This window comes from Oryzias melastigma, linkage group LG21 (assembly GCF_002922805.2).
Source record: "Oryzias melastigma strain HK-1 linkage group LG21, ASM292280v2, whole genome shotgun sequence".
Classification (NCBI taxonomy): Eukaryota; Metazoa; Chordata; class Actinopteri; order Beloniformes; family Adrianichthyidae; genus Oryzias; species Oryzias melastigma.
This window is the reverse complement of record NC_050532.1, coordinates 21,475,391-21,487,111: the sequence shown is the minus strand read 5'-3', so window position 1 is coordinate 21,487,111 and position 11,721 is coordinate 21,475,391. Positions and strand designations below refer to the sequence as shown.

The window sequence follows — 11,721 nt, the reverse complement described above, 5'->3', positions numbered from 1 at the left end:
TGCCTACAATTCCTTCATGGATATAATTAATGGCTTATATGAAAAGAATTGTACACTAAAGAAACTAAAGGCTAAAAAGGTTTTAAGTAAACCATGGATGACAAAAGGATTACAAAATGCCTGCAAAAAGAAAAATAATTTATACAAAAAATACTTAAAGTTAAGAACCACAGAAGCTGAAAATAGGTATAAAGTATACAAAAATAAACTGGTTTCAATAATCAGAAGACAAAAAAAAGAGTACTACAATACATTGCTGGAGCAAAATAGAAGTAACACTAAGGCAACATGGGGAATCATAAACAGAGTGTTAGGAAAGGATCAAACACACAGTCTATTGCCAAGCTATTTTGAAAAAGATGGGATTGAATTAAAGGACACAAATGATATAGCAGATGGATTTAATGATTTCTTTGTTAGTGTTAGACCAAATCTGGCTAAAAATTTCATAACTAATGAGGATCATGAAGTAGGAAAAAAATGGAACATAAAGTAAATAGCATGTTTTTAAACGCTGTCACTAAAGAGGAAGTAAAGGACTTAGTGAAGAAATCCGAGAACAAAAGATCTACCGATTGTGATAACATAGATAGGACATTGATAAAAAACATAATTGAATATGTTGTGCAACCTTTCACCTACATATGCAATTTATCATTTTCATCTGGAACGTTTCCTGACCGGATGAAAACTGCAAAAATAATACCCATTCATAAAAGTGGAAATAAGCACATACTATCTAATTACAGACCAATATCCCTGCTACCACAATTCTCTAAAATATTGGAAAAACTATTTGTTGTCAGACTAGATAAATTCTTAGCCAAAGAGGGTACATTAAACACCAGTCAGTACGGGTTCAGAACAAATCACTCCACAACACTGGCACTAATGGAGTTAACAGAAGAAATATCCACAGCCATTGACCAAAAAAAGCACCTCATTAGCATTTTCATTGACCTTAAAAAAGCATTTGACACCATAAACCACAAACTATTACTGAAAAAAATGAATAAATATGGCATCAGAGGAGTCACCCTGCAATGGATCACCAGCTACCTATCAAACAGAAAACAATTTGTACAAATAAATGACACGAAATCCACATTAAGTTCAATAACATGCGGGGTACCCCAAGGTTCAGTCTTGGGCCCCAAACTCTTTAACATCTATATAAATGACATCACCAGTGCATCCAAATTCTTAAAATGTATTTTATTTGCCGATGACACTACGTTTTACTATGTGGGTGACGACATAAAACAAATGACGGAGTTAATCCAAAGGGAGCTGGAAACAATAAAAAAATGGTTAGATACAAATAAACTATCAATAAATTGTGAAAAAACAAATCTGATGATATTTAGCAACCATAAGATAAATACTAACATCTCAATAGAAATTGCAGGTTCTCAAATTAAACAAGTGAAGGAAACCAAGTTTGTAGGGGTGATCATAGACGATAAAATAAGCTGGAAATCTCATATCAACTACATAAAAACTAAAATAGCAAAAACAATAGCACTGTTATATAAGGTTAAATGGTCACTAGACGAAAAATCATTATACCTCATATATAATTCACTGATTGTACCATACCTGACATACTGCATAGAAATTTGGGGAAATGCTAACAAGAAATCAATAAATTCAATATTTGTGTTACAAAAACGAGCAATAAGAATCATTACTGGGAGTAAGTATCTGGATCCATCTACACCTCTGTTTATAAAACTAAAACTATTAAAACTTAAAGACTTAGTAAATCATTCCATATTAAAACTTATGTACAGAGCACATCACAGAAGTTTACCACATAACATACAAAAGAAGTTTGAAAAAAGAAAGAGCAATTATAACCTAAAAGGACATGAAATTTTTAAAACCAATAAATTTAGAACCACATTGAAGGAAAAAAGTGTTTCAGTGCAGGGTATTAGATTATGGAACACTCTAGAAAAATCTATAAAAGAATCTCATTCAATTATTACTTTTAAAAAAACTGTGAAAAAACAAATGCTCACATCATATGAATCAAACAGTCATTAAAAACAGGCTTAATGGGGAAGAAGGGAAAAAGAGAATAAGGAAAAACAAAAAAAAGGGTTTATGAGGTATTTACTTTATTTGGGTATTTTATTTTATTTTATTTTATTTTTTTTTTATTATTATTATTTTTTTTTATTTGTTAATATTACTACTTTTTTCCCTACTATTTTTGGTGTTTGTTTCTTTTACAATTTGTATATTCTGTTGCTTATTTTTTGTTGTTGACTGAAATTATTTACTCACTTGGTTAAATGGGGCAGAGACAATAAGTTTTCTTCTTTCTGTCCCTTTTCATTTTTCACTTTCTAAAAAAAATCAAGATTTTTGTATAACTCCTTTTGTGTGCTTTGAAAATGAAATAAATAAAAACATAAAAACATAAAAACATAAAACAGCAGTGGTGAGGCATCAGATTCGCTGTCGAGTGAAGTTGAGGACGATTTGGAGCTGGAGGCCATAGCCAGGTCTCGCTTATTAAAGCAGGAGTGGGAAAAAGAGGGAAGCCATCGACTCGCTGTTCCGTCACATGCTCCTGTACCCCGCGGCGGGCGGCTGGCGCCACCTCCTCCAAGGTTTGTCTCTGCTGGACAGCCTCTTCAGGAGCAGCGCCGAGTGTCCTCTAGTGGAAGCCCTGTCCTCCACCTCGCTCGACACAAGCTCTGCTGCTCATTTAAACCTGGTGTCCAACCTGCTGCAGCGCCACCAGCAGGCTCAGAGCTTCTACGGCGGCCTGCTCTCCCCTTCGCCCTTCCCGTCTGCCCCCCCGTCTCTGGTCTTACTGTGCCTCTAGTTTTTGCGCTCTCACTACCCCTCTTACCTGAGCCCCACTCCTCTAGACCTGCGGGGGAACAGGGAGGTGCAGGTGAAAAGCGTGACCGTGCTGACTCGCATCGTGAACCAGCTGTGCTGCACCGCACGGGAGAAAGAGGGCAGCAATTTGGAGTCTATCCGCAAAATTCTCTCGGGCTGTAAATTACAACAGTATGCCCTACTTTCTCTGTCCGCATCTATGTACGCCAGTCAGAAAGGAACAGACAAGGAGTCGTGCAAAAACACGGAGGAGGAGCTGGGAGGCCCATCGGAGGAGAGTCTGGTCAATCTGGGCGCAGTGAGGGGACAGGAGCAATACCCTCTGCAAATCGAGCTGCTCAAACTGCTCCACGCTCTCATCGTACTGGAGTACCACGTGTGGCCGGGTGGCGTCGTCTCTGCCGGTCAGGCCGTGGAGCCTTGCGAGGCGTCCACACTCAGCACCCCCCTGGCTCGGGAGTGGCAAACGGCCGTCCTGTTCCAGCAGTCCATCAAAGCAGCCCAGTACGTCCACAGCCACCCCATCACAGCCCAGGGCATGTTCGTCTCTGCTGCAGCCAGGGCGCTGCAGCCCCAGTACGGCTACGCCATGCACCCCCACTGGGTGTCGCTGCTGTGCTCCTCTCTCCCCTACCTGGGCCGCTTGTTAGGGATCATCGTGACGCCGTTTATCAGTCAGGTCTGCAGGAACCTGGACGACCTGGTCAAGCTGCATGAACATGACGGAGGGAAGACCAACCAGAGGTAACCTGAGCTCACAGAATAATTCAACTTACTTCAATGGTCTGAGCTACAAGAAACGGAAACTTACTCCTTTTTTATTTTATTAACAGCTTTAGTGGCAAGAGGGAGAACATTGCTCCTGACTACCCTCTGACTCTCCTGGAAGGCCTGACCACCATCACTCATTACTGTCTCCTGGATAATAAAAAGGTAAAAGTGTAAAATATTTGCACTTGAATGGCGACTTGATGTCGTTTAATACCCCTTTTCTTTGTCAGTCCCTGGTGTCCAGCAACGCCGTAGATGTCCGGAATGCACGCAACGCTGTGATCGAGGCGCTGCTGAGCATGCTCAGCAGCATGGCGTTGTTATGGGGCGTGGTCACGAGGGAAGAGGTTAAGAGGCGGTCCCAGCCCGGAGCAATGCGATGCGGTCAGAGCGCATTGAGAACTGTTCGCCCTGGTCGACAGACACACCTGTATATCCAATATGGCGTCCAACTTTGCATACGCAACAAGCTAGAGTAGCACCTCTAGCCTGTGTAGCTCATTAGATGTTGACTTCCAGCAAGCTCACTTCTGATAAATGGGTGGTTGCCATGGAAACGTTGACTTAGACCGACTCGAACCAATCGAAACCATTTAGAGATGACGTCTGACATGGTGACTGAATTGACTTCATTTGGTTGGAGCTGGAAATAAGGCCATTTTCTATGTATGACGTCACACTCGCTCAATCCACTTCTCATACACAGTCGATGGCTTCCACTCATCTGAGCTGCCAAACAGGATCAAAGATCTGCTTTCTCCCCTCGACAATCTGTGTCTAAAACCTCATGAATCTCATTGTGTTGAATTCAGCAAGAGGAAGTTTGCATCCAGTTTCTCAGCAGTGGAAACCCATATCATGAAGCTCCCGCTGCACAGATAACTTTATTTACTTTAGTTCTGGAGGAAGTTTTAAAACTGGAAGTGTTAGTAACGTTCGTGTACCTTTTTTAGGCACCAGACCCATTGTAGGAGTTGACATCTGAGGTGTCATAGTAGTTTATCCTCACTGATTTGATTTTACATAAACTTCAGTCACTTGTTTATCAAACAGGGGGAAATCGTTTGAAAGTTCTCCATGCATATGTTCCTTTTTGATTGTTTTGGTCTACAAAGAAATGTCCTATAGTGGAACCATTTATTGTTTACTTCCAGCAGAAGCTCTAACCACTGATTTACCATTATGACTGTTGTGCTTTAACATTCAATATACCAAATAGATCTTGCGGCAAAGGATACTGGAGTTTCTGCTTCCTCTAACTCGTCCTCACGGGGTTCAGCTCATGGCTTCACTGGGAGTCGTTTGGAGCCACAGAAAGAGCAAAAGAAAACACAAAAACCAAGTAAGAAATTCACTTGTAGCATCTCATATCTATTACAGAGACTGTCTGATGCTTTAAATGCGTCTCTGCAATCGTTTCTTTAGGTTTTGCCTGTAGCCAGCGAGCCCCGTATGACCATTGTGGAGCTGGTGAAGTCGTTGCACACCATGCAGACGGAGACCATCCTGCATTTAGTCAAAGAAGTAGTGAAGAAACCCCATCAGATCAAAGGAGATCAGGTACCTCGATGTTTGCACAGAACAGAAGAGCCATGTCAAAATGCAGCAGAACTGGCTGAACAGTCTTTATGGACTGGAATATGGACGATTGCTCAAACATTTCCTCATTTTTATTCCTAAGTGGCTATAATGCAGCAGTTGCTGACATGTTTCTTCTCTGTTGGGTTTTTAATATGTCCAGTTCTGTGATTAGAGCTACAAATTATTGATTCAATGAGGAGCAAAGCGTGTTTAGTCTTTTTTATGGATGCCTAGTTCTCATTTTCCATTCCTTTGCTCTTCTAACCCTCAGAAGTCTACACTGGTGGATATCCCCATGTTGCAGTTCAGTTATGCGTATATCCAAAGGTGGGTACCCATAACATTGTGGGGTTGGGTTTGAGTGTTTGGAAAAAGCTCATTTGGACCATCTTCTGCCCCCTCTCTGTAGCATTCCAGCTCAAGCACTGCAGGAAAACGTTGCTGCTCTCCTCAGTCTGGTACGGGATTCAGTCAAGCTGAATTTGGCCCCACCCGGACACTTCCTCCTGCTGGGGTTCGTCCTCATCCCTGTTTTTGTTTTACTGAACTTCATAGCGAGCTCTTTGTATTAAAGACCCACTCCGGCCATCTTTTAATTAGGATTATGATATTATTAAAAAAAATAACTGTCATTTTTTTATGATATGGTCTCAGCAGAGCGACAATAGTTCATTAAAAATGTGTTAAGATGTTCTCCTGCTAAAAAATGGAGAGCAATACTGGAGCTATCCAACTGCTTGCATACCAGTGGATGCATCAAAACGAAGTGGAGCCATGAGCTCGTGGTTCAATCTGCATATTTTCTACATCACAAATATGCTCCTTTGTCCAACAGATCTTTTTGTGTTCTCCTGATTCACAAAGATTTGAATAAAGCAGGGGAGCTCCGGAGCCTCATGTGGCTCTTTAACCCCTCCATTGTGGCTCTTTGGTTAAAATAAAATTAATCTTCTTGTTCGCTTCTTCCCTTGCGGGGTCGCAGGGTGCCGCAGCCTAACCTGGCTGCTGATGGGCAAAGGCGGGGTTTACCTTGGACAAGTCGCCAGTCTGTCGCAGGGCCGCAATCACACACACATACACTCCCACATTCACACCTACGGGCAATTTAGAGTCACCAATTCACCTATGAAGCATGTTTTTGGACGGTGGGAGGAAGCCGGAGTCCCCGGTGAAAACCCACGCATTCACGGGGAGAACATGTAAACTCCACACAGAAAACCCCCAGCCAAGATTTGAACCGGGGCCTTCTCGCTGTGAGGCAAGAGCGCTAACCACTGCGCTACCGTGCAGCTCGGTTAAAATAAAATAAATAAAAAATTCTAAATATATATATATATATATATATATATATATATATATATATATATATATATATATATATATAAATTATGTAACTCTTCTGTTTGGTGCTTGTGGAGATTTCTCATGCTCGGTGGACACCGGAGAAGAGGCCAGTCCACTCTTCCATGCTGTTTCCCATCAAGGTGCGCTTCTAGGTCACCATGACCATAGTATTAGGGCCCTGATCGATTGCCAATCAGTCTCTCTCCTACCAAGTGTCAACTGACCAGCCAGGTTACTGCCCTGCTCTCCATCCAGACCTTTGGTTCCAACCAACCTCGTGGAGAAGCAACAACTCGTGAGTCCCATTGCACAGATCCCGAACCATTTTGTGGTGAGCCCAATTGCTGCCTTGGCTTCCTGTTTCAGTCCTCTGCTGTGTTCCATCAACGCCTCAATTTTTTTGATTCCGCCAGGATCCACTACATGTGTGGTTTAATGAGAGGTAAGGCCCTACAACGGGCAGAAGCAAAGTTCTCCAGAAACCGTGTCGAGAACACAACCTATAGTCAATTTGTCCATGAACTTAAGCTTGTTTTTGACCACCTTGATTACAAACTTAATTAATCTCTTCGCCTTATGAAGCTCAGTCAAGAAGAGAGAGCTGTCTCTGATTACACCATAGAGTTCTGGACATTGGCTGCAGATGTCAGCTGGACCGAGGATGCTCTGAGAGCAGCCTTCATCTACGGATTAAATGAACAGCTGAAGGATGAGCCACCTGACCTACAGTCTCTGGTCTCCTTAATCAACCGCATCAACAAAAACGCCGATGTGAACGCATCTCCAGTACCCCTCTAAGTACTAAGAGGCCCCAACGGCGGTATGTAACCTCACCCAGCGCTTTACCCCTTCCAGCGCCCTTTTCTACTCAGTCAGCCTCTCCACCGTTGATGCCAGAGGAGCCAATGCAGTTTGGTCGAGCTCGCCTCACCTCTGAGGAAAACCAACAACGTCGACTTGCAGGATTATGTCTCTACTGCGAAGACAAAGGACACTATTTTGGCTAACTGCCCTGTTCGGCCAAAAGGCAGGACTCACCAGTAAGATTGGGGGTACTGATGAGTCGAGACCCCTTCATTGGTTCCTCAAAAACACTGCAAATCCCTGTCATGCTTTGCTGTCGGTGTGATGCTCTCCCAGTCCAGGCCCTGATAGACTCCGGTGCTGAAGACAATTTCATGGACAAACAACTGGCTGAGCAAGTTGGAATTGTCTGAAAACCCCTTGAGAGCCCACAGACAGCTCTGGCGCTCAATGGCAGGCCCCTGGCTAAGGTAACGCATATCACTGAACCAGTAACTATAGTTCTGTCTGGCAACCATCATGAAAGGACACAATTTTTCATCATTCCGTCATCCACACCTCCTCTGATACTGGATTTTCCCTGGCTAAAGAAACATAACCCTGCCATTGATTGGTCTGTGGGAAGGTTTGCTGAGTGGAGTCCTTTTTGACATGCTCACTGTCTTCAGTCTGATTTATCTTGTGCAGAACAAAGTGCTTCTGATTCCAAACAACCCAAGGCAGACGCTGACGTATCTGCAGTTCCTCCTGTGTACCATGACCTAAGAGAGGTCTTTAGCAAGAAGCAGGCCCTGTCTTTGCCTCCACACTGGCCTTATGATCATGCCTCTGCCTTCTAGTCGTCTCTACAACCTTTCAAGACCAGAGCGGGTGGCCATGGAGGACTACATCTGTGAGCCACTAGCAGCCGGAATCATTCGAACTTCGTCCTCACCACTAGGGGCTGAGTTCTTTTTTGTGGAAAATAAAGACAAGACACTCAGACCCTGCATTGATTTCAGAGGTCTAAACAACATAACCATAAAGAACAAATACCCTCTGCCTTTATTGGACTCAGCTTTTACTCTCCTCCAGGGAGCCTCCATTTTCACCAAATTAGATCTGAGAAATGCCTACCATGAGCACTGGAACGAAGATCGACCGGTAAATCGAAAGCTTCGCTTTCTGGCTCAGCTCTCTTTTCACCACCACGGACCGGTGCAGCGACCGTAAGATGGTGGACACCGCTCCAATCCGCCTGTCGATCTCACGCTCCGATCTTCCCTCACTTGTGAACGAGACCCCAAGATATTTAAACTCCTCCACCTGAGGCAGGAGCACTCCACCCACCGAGAGAGGACAAACTACCTTTCTCCGGTCGAGAACCATGGCCTCAGACTTAGCGGTGCTGACCCTCATCCCAGTTGCTTCACACTCGGCTGCAAACTGCTCCAATACATGCTGGAGGTCCTGGCTCGATAAAGCCAACAGAACAACATCATCTGCAAAGAGCAGAGATGAAATCCCGTAGTCCCCAAACCAGATCCCCTCCGGCCCATGGCTGCACCTAGAAATTCTGTCCATAAAAACTATGAACAGAACCGGTGATAAAGGGCAGCCCTGCCGGAGTCCAACATGCACTAGGAACAGGTCTGACTTACTGCCGACTATGCGAACCAAGCTCCTGCTCCGGTCATACAGAGACTGGACAGCCCTGACTAAGGCTCGACAGACCCCATACTCCCAGAGCACCCTCCACAGGACACCACGGGTTATGCGGTCGAACGCCTTCTCCAAATCCACAAAACACATGTGGACTGGATGAGCAAACTCCCACGAACCCTCCAGCACCCTGGAGAGGGTGTAGAGCTGGTCCACTGTTCTGCGACCAGGACGGAAACCGCACTGTTGTTCTTGAATCTGAGGTTCGACTATCGGACGGACTGTCCTTTCCTTTCCAGTACCCTGGCATAGACTTTCCCAGGAAGGCTGAGGAGTGTGATTCCCCGGTAGTTGGAACACACCCTCCGGTCCCCCCTTCTTGAAAAGGGGAACCACCACCCCAGTCTGCCAGTCCAGTGGTACGGTTCCTGTCTGCCACGCAATGCTGCAGAGACGTGTCAGCCAAGACACTCCTACAACATCCAGAGACTTGAGGTACTCTGGGGGAACCTCATCCACCCCTGAAGCCTTGCCACCGAGGAGCTCTTTGACTCCCTCGGTAACCCCAGCCTGGGTGATGAACAGTTACACCCCAGTGTCCTAAGCTTCAGCTTCCTCAGTGGAAGGCGTGTCATCAGGGTTAAGGAGATCCTCAAAGTATTCCTTCCACCGCCCGACAATGTCCCCAAGTTGAGGTCAGCAGATCCCCACCTGGACCGAAAATGGTGCCTGTAGAAAACTGCTTTCTCCTTCTGAGGCGCCGGATGGTTTGCCAGAATCTCTTTGAGGCCAACCGATAGTCCTTCTCCATGGCCTCACCAAACTCCTCCCAGGACCGAGTTTTTGCCTCCAACACAGCCCGGGCCGCAGCTCGCTTAAACTGCCGGTACCTGTCAGCTGCCTCTGGAGTCCCACAAGCCAGCCAGGCCTGATAGGACTCCTTCAGCTTGACGGCATCCCTTACTTCCGGTGTCCACCACTGGGTTCGGGGGTTGCCACCACGACAGGCAGCAGAGACCTTGTGGCCACAGCTCCGGGAGGGAGCAGAGGAAATAGAGGTGGAGAACATGGTCCACTTGGACTCAATGTCACCAACCTCCCTCGGTACCTGCTTGATTAATTAAACAAATTAACATACCTGCAATCAAAGTAATATTGAAAATATACATTAAAAAATGAAGTGAAATATCTTTGTTTATTGATAACTAAAAATGATAACGATAGGCAAGGCAAGGCAGGTTTATTTGTATATCACATTTCATGTACAGAGACAATTCAAAGTGCTTTACATAAAACATTAAAAGAAACAATCAAAAGAAATAGTAAAAATGTGATCATCAAAATAAAATTAAAAGAAAGTAAGATTTTAATTTAAAACAAGCATAGATAAACAGTGCGGACGTAAACTTTTGAATACATATTAATCAAATGCAACTGAGAACAGGTGAGTCTTTAACCAGGATTTAAATACACTGAGTGTTTCAGCCGATCGAAGTTTTTCTTGAAGTCTGTTTCAGATCTGTGGTGCATAGAAGCTGAATGCAGCTTCTCCATGTTTAGTTCTGACTCTGATAAAAGACCGGATCCTGATGACTGGAGAGGTCTGGCTGGTACATACTGGGTCAGGAGGTCAGTCATGCATTTTGGTGCTAAACCATTCAAAGCTTTATAAACCAGTAACAGAACTTTAAAGTCTATCCTCTGACAGACAGGTAACCAGTGTACAGACCTCAGAACTGGACTGATGTGGTCTACTTTCTTGGTCCTTGTGAGAACCCGAGCAGCAGAGTTCTGAATAAGCTGCAGTTTCCTGATGGATTTTTTTGGTAGTCCTGTAAAAACACTGTTACAGTAATCAAGTCGACTAAAGATGAAAGCATGCACTAGTTTCTCCAGGTCCTGCTTAGACATCAAATCTTTAATCCTTGAGATATTTTTAGATGATAGTAGGCTGATTTTGTGACTGCCTTAATATGATTATCAAAATTTAGGTCTGTTTTCTACACCCAAGTTTCTGGCCTGGTTGGTAGTTTTTAGTTGAATAGATTGAAGCTCTGTAGTGACGTCCAACAATTTTTCTTTGGTCCCAAAGACAATAACCTCCGTTTTGTTTTTGTTTAATTGAAGTAAGTTGTGACACATCCAGTCATTAATGTCCTCAATGCATTTACCAAGAGCCTGTACAGGGCCTCGGTCTCCTGGTGTCAGTCTAATATATATCTGTGTGTCATCTGCATAGCTATGGTGACTAATGTTGTTGTTCTTTATAACCTGGGCCAATGGGAGCATGTAGATGTTAAATAGAAATTGTCCCAGGATGGAGCCTTGGGGCACTCCACATGTAATTTCCATTGGCTCAGAAGGGAAGTTACCAATTGACACAAAATATTTCCTGTTTTCTAAGTACGTTTTGAACCAGTTTAGTACTGGCCCAGTGAGACCCACCCAGTTTTCCAGTCGTCTCAGTAGTATTGCGTGGTCGACTGTATCAAACGCAGCACTGAGATCCAGTAAAACTAGCACTGACATATTTCCACTGTCTGTATTCAGACGTATTAGTCACTTTGGTCAGAGCCGTTTCAGTGCTGTGATTCTTTCTGAAGCTGGACTGGAAGATACCATAGCATTTGTGTTTTATTAAGAATTCATTTAGCTGATGGAAAACAGCTTTTTCAATGATCTTGCTTAAAAATTACAAGTTTGATGTCAAGTTTTGAAATT

At 43.9% G+C, this 11,721-nt stretch overlaps 1 long non-coding RNA gene and 1 pseudogene across 1 annotated transcript; both read left to right on the top strand.

Annotated features, from left to right (window-relative positions):
* The first annotated feature begins 464 nt into the window (after positions 1-464).
* LOC112155190 lies at positions 465-4,109 on the top strand (annotated as a pseudogene).
* Positions 4,110-4,829: 720 nt separating this feature from the next.
* LOC112155297 lies at positions 4,830-5,639 on the top strand. Its single transcript, XR_002920774.2, has 3 exons — positions 4,830-4,972; positions 5,056-5,538; positions 5,621-5,639. It is a non-coding gene; the product is annotated as an uncharacterized LOC112155297 (long non-coding RNA).
* The last annotated feature ends 6,082 nt before the right edge of the window (positions 5,640-11,721 follow it).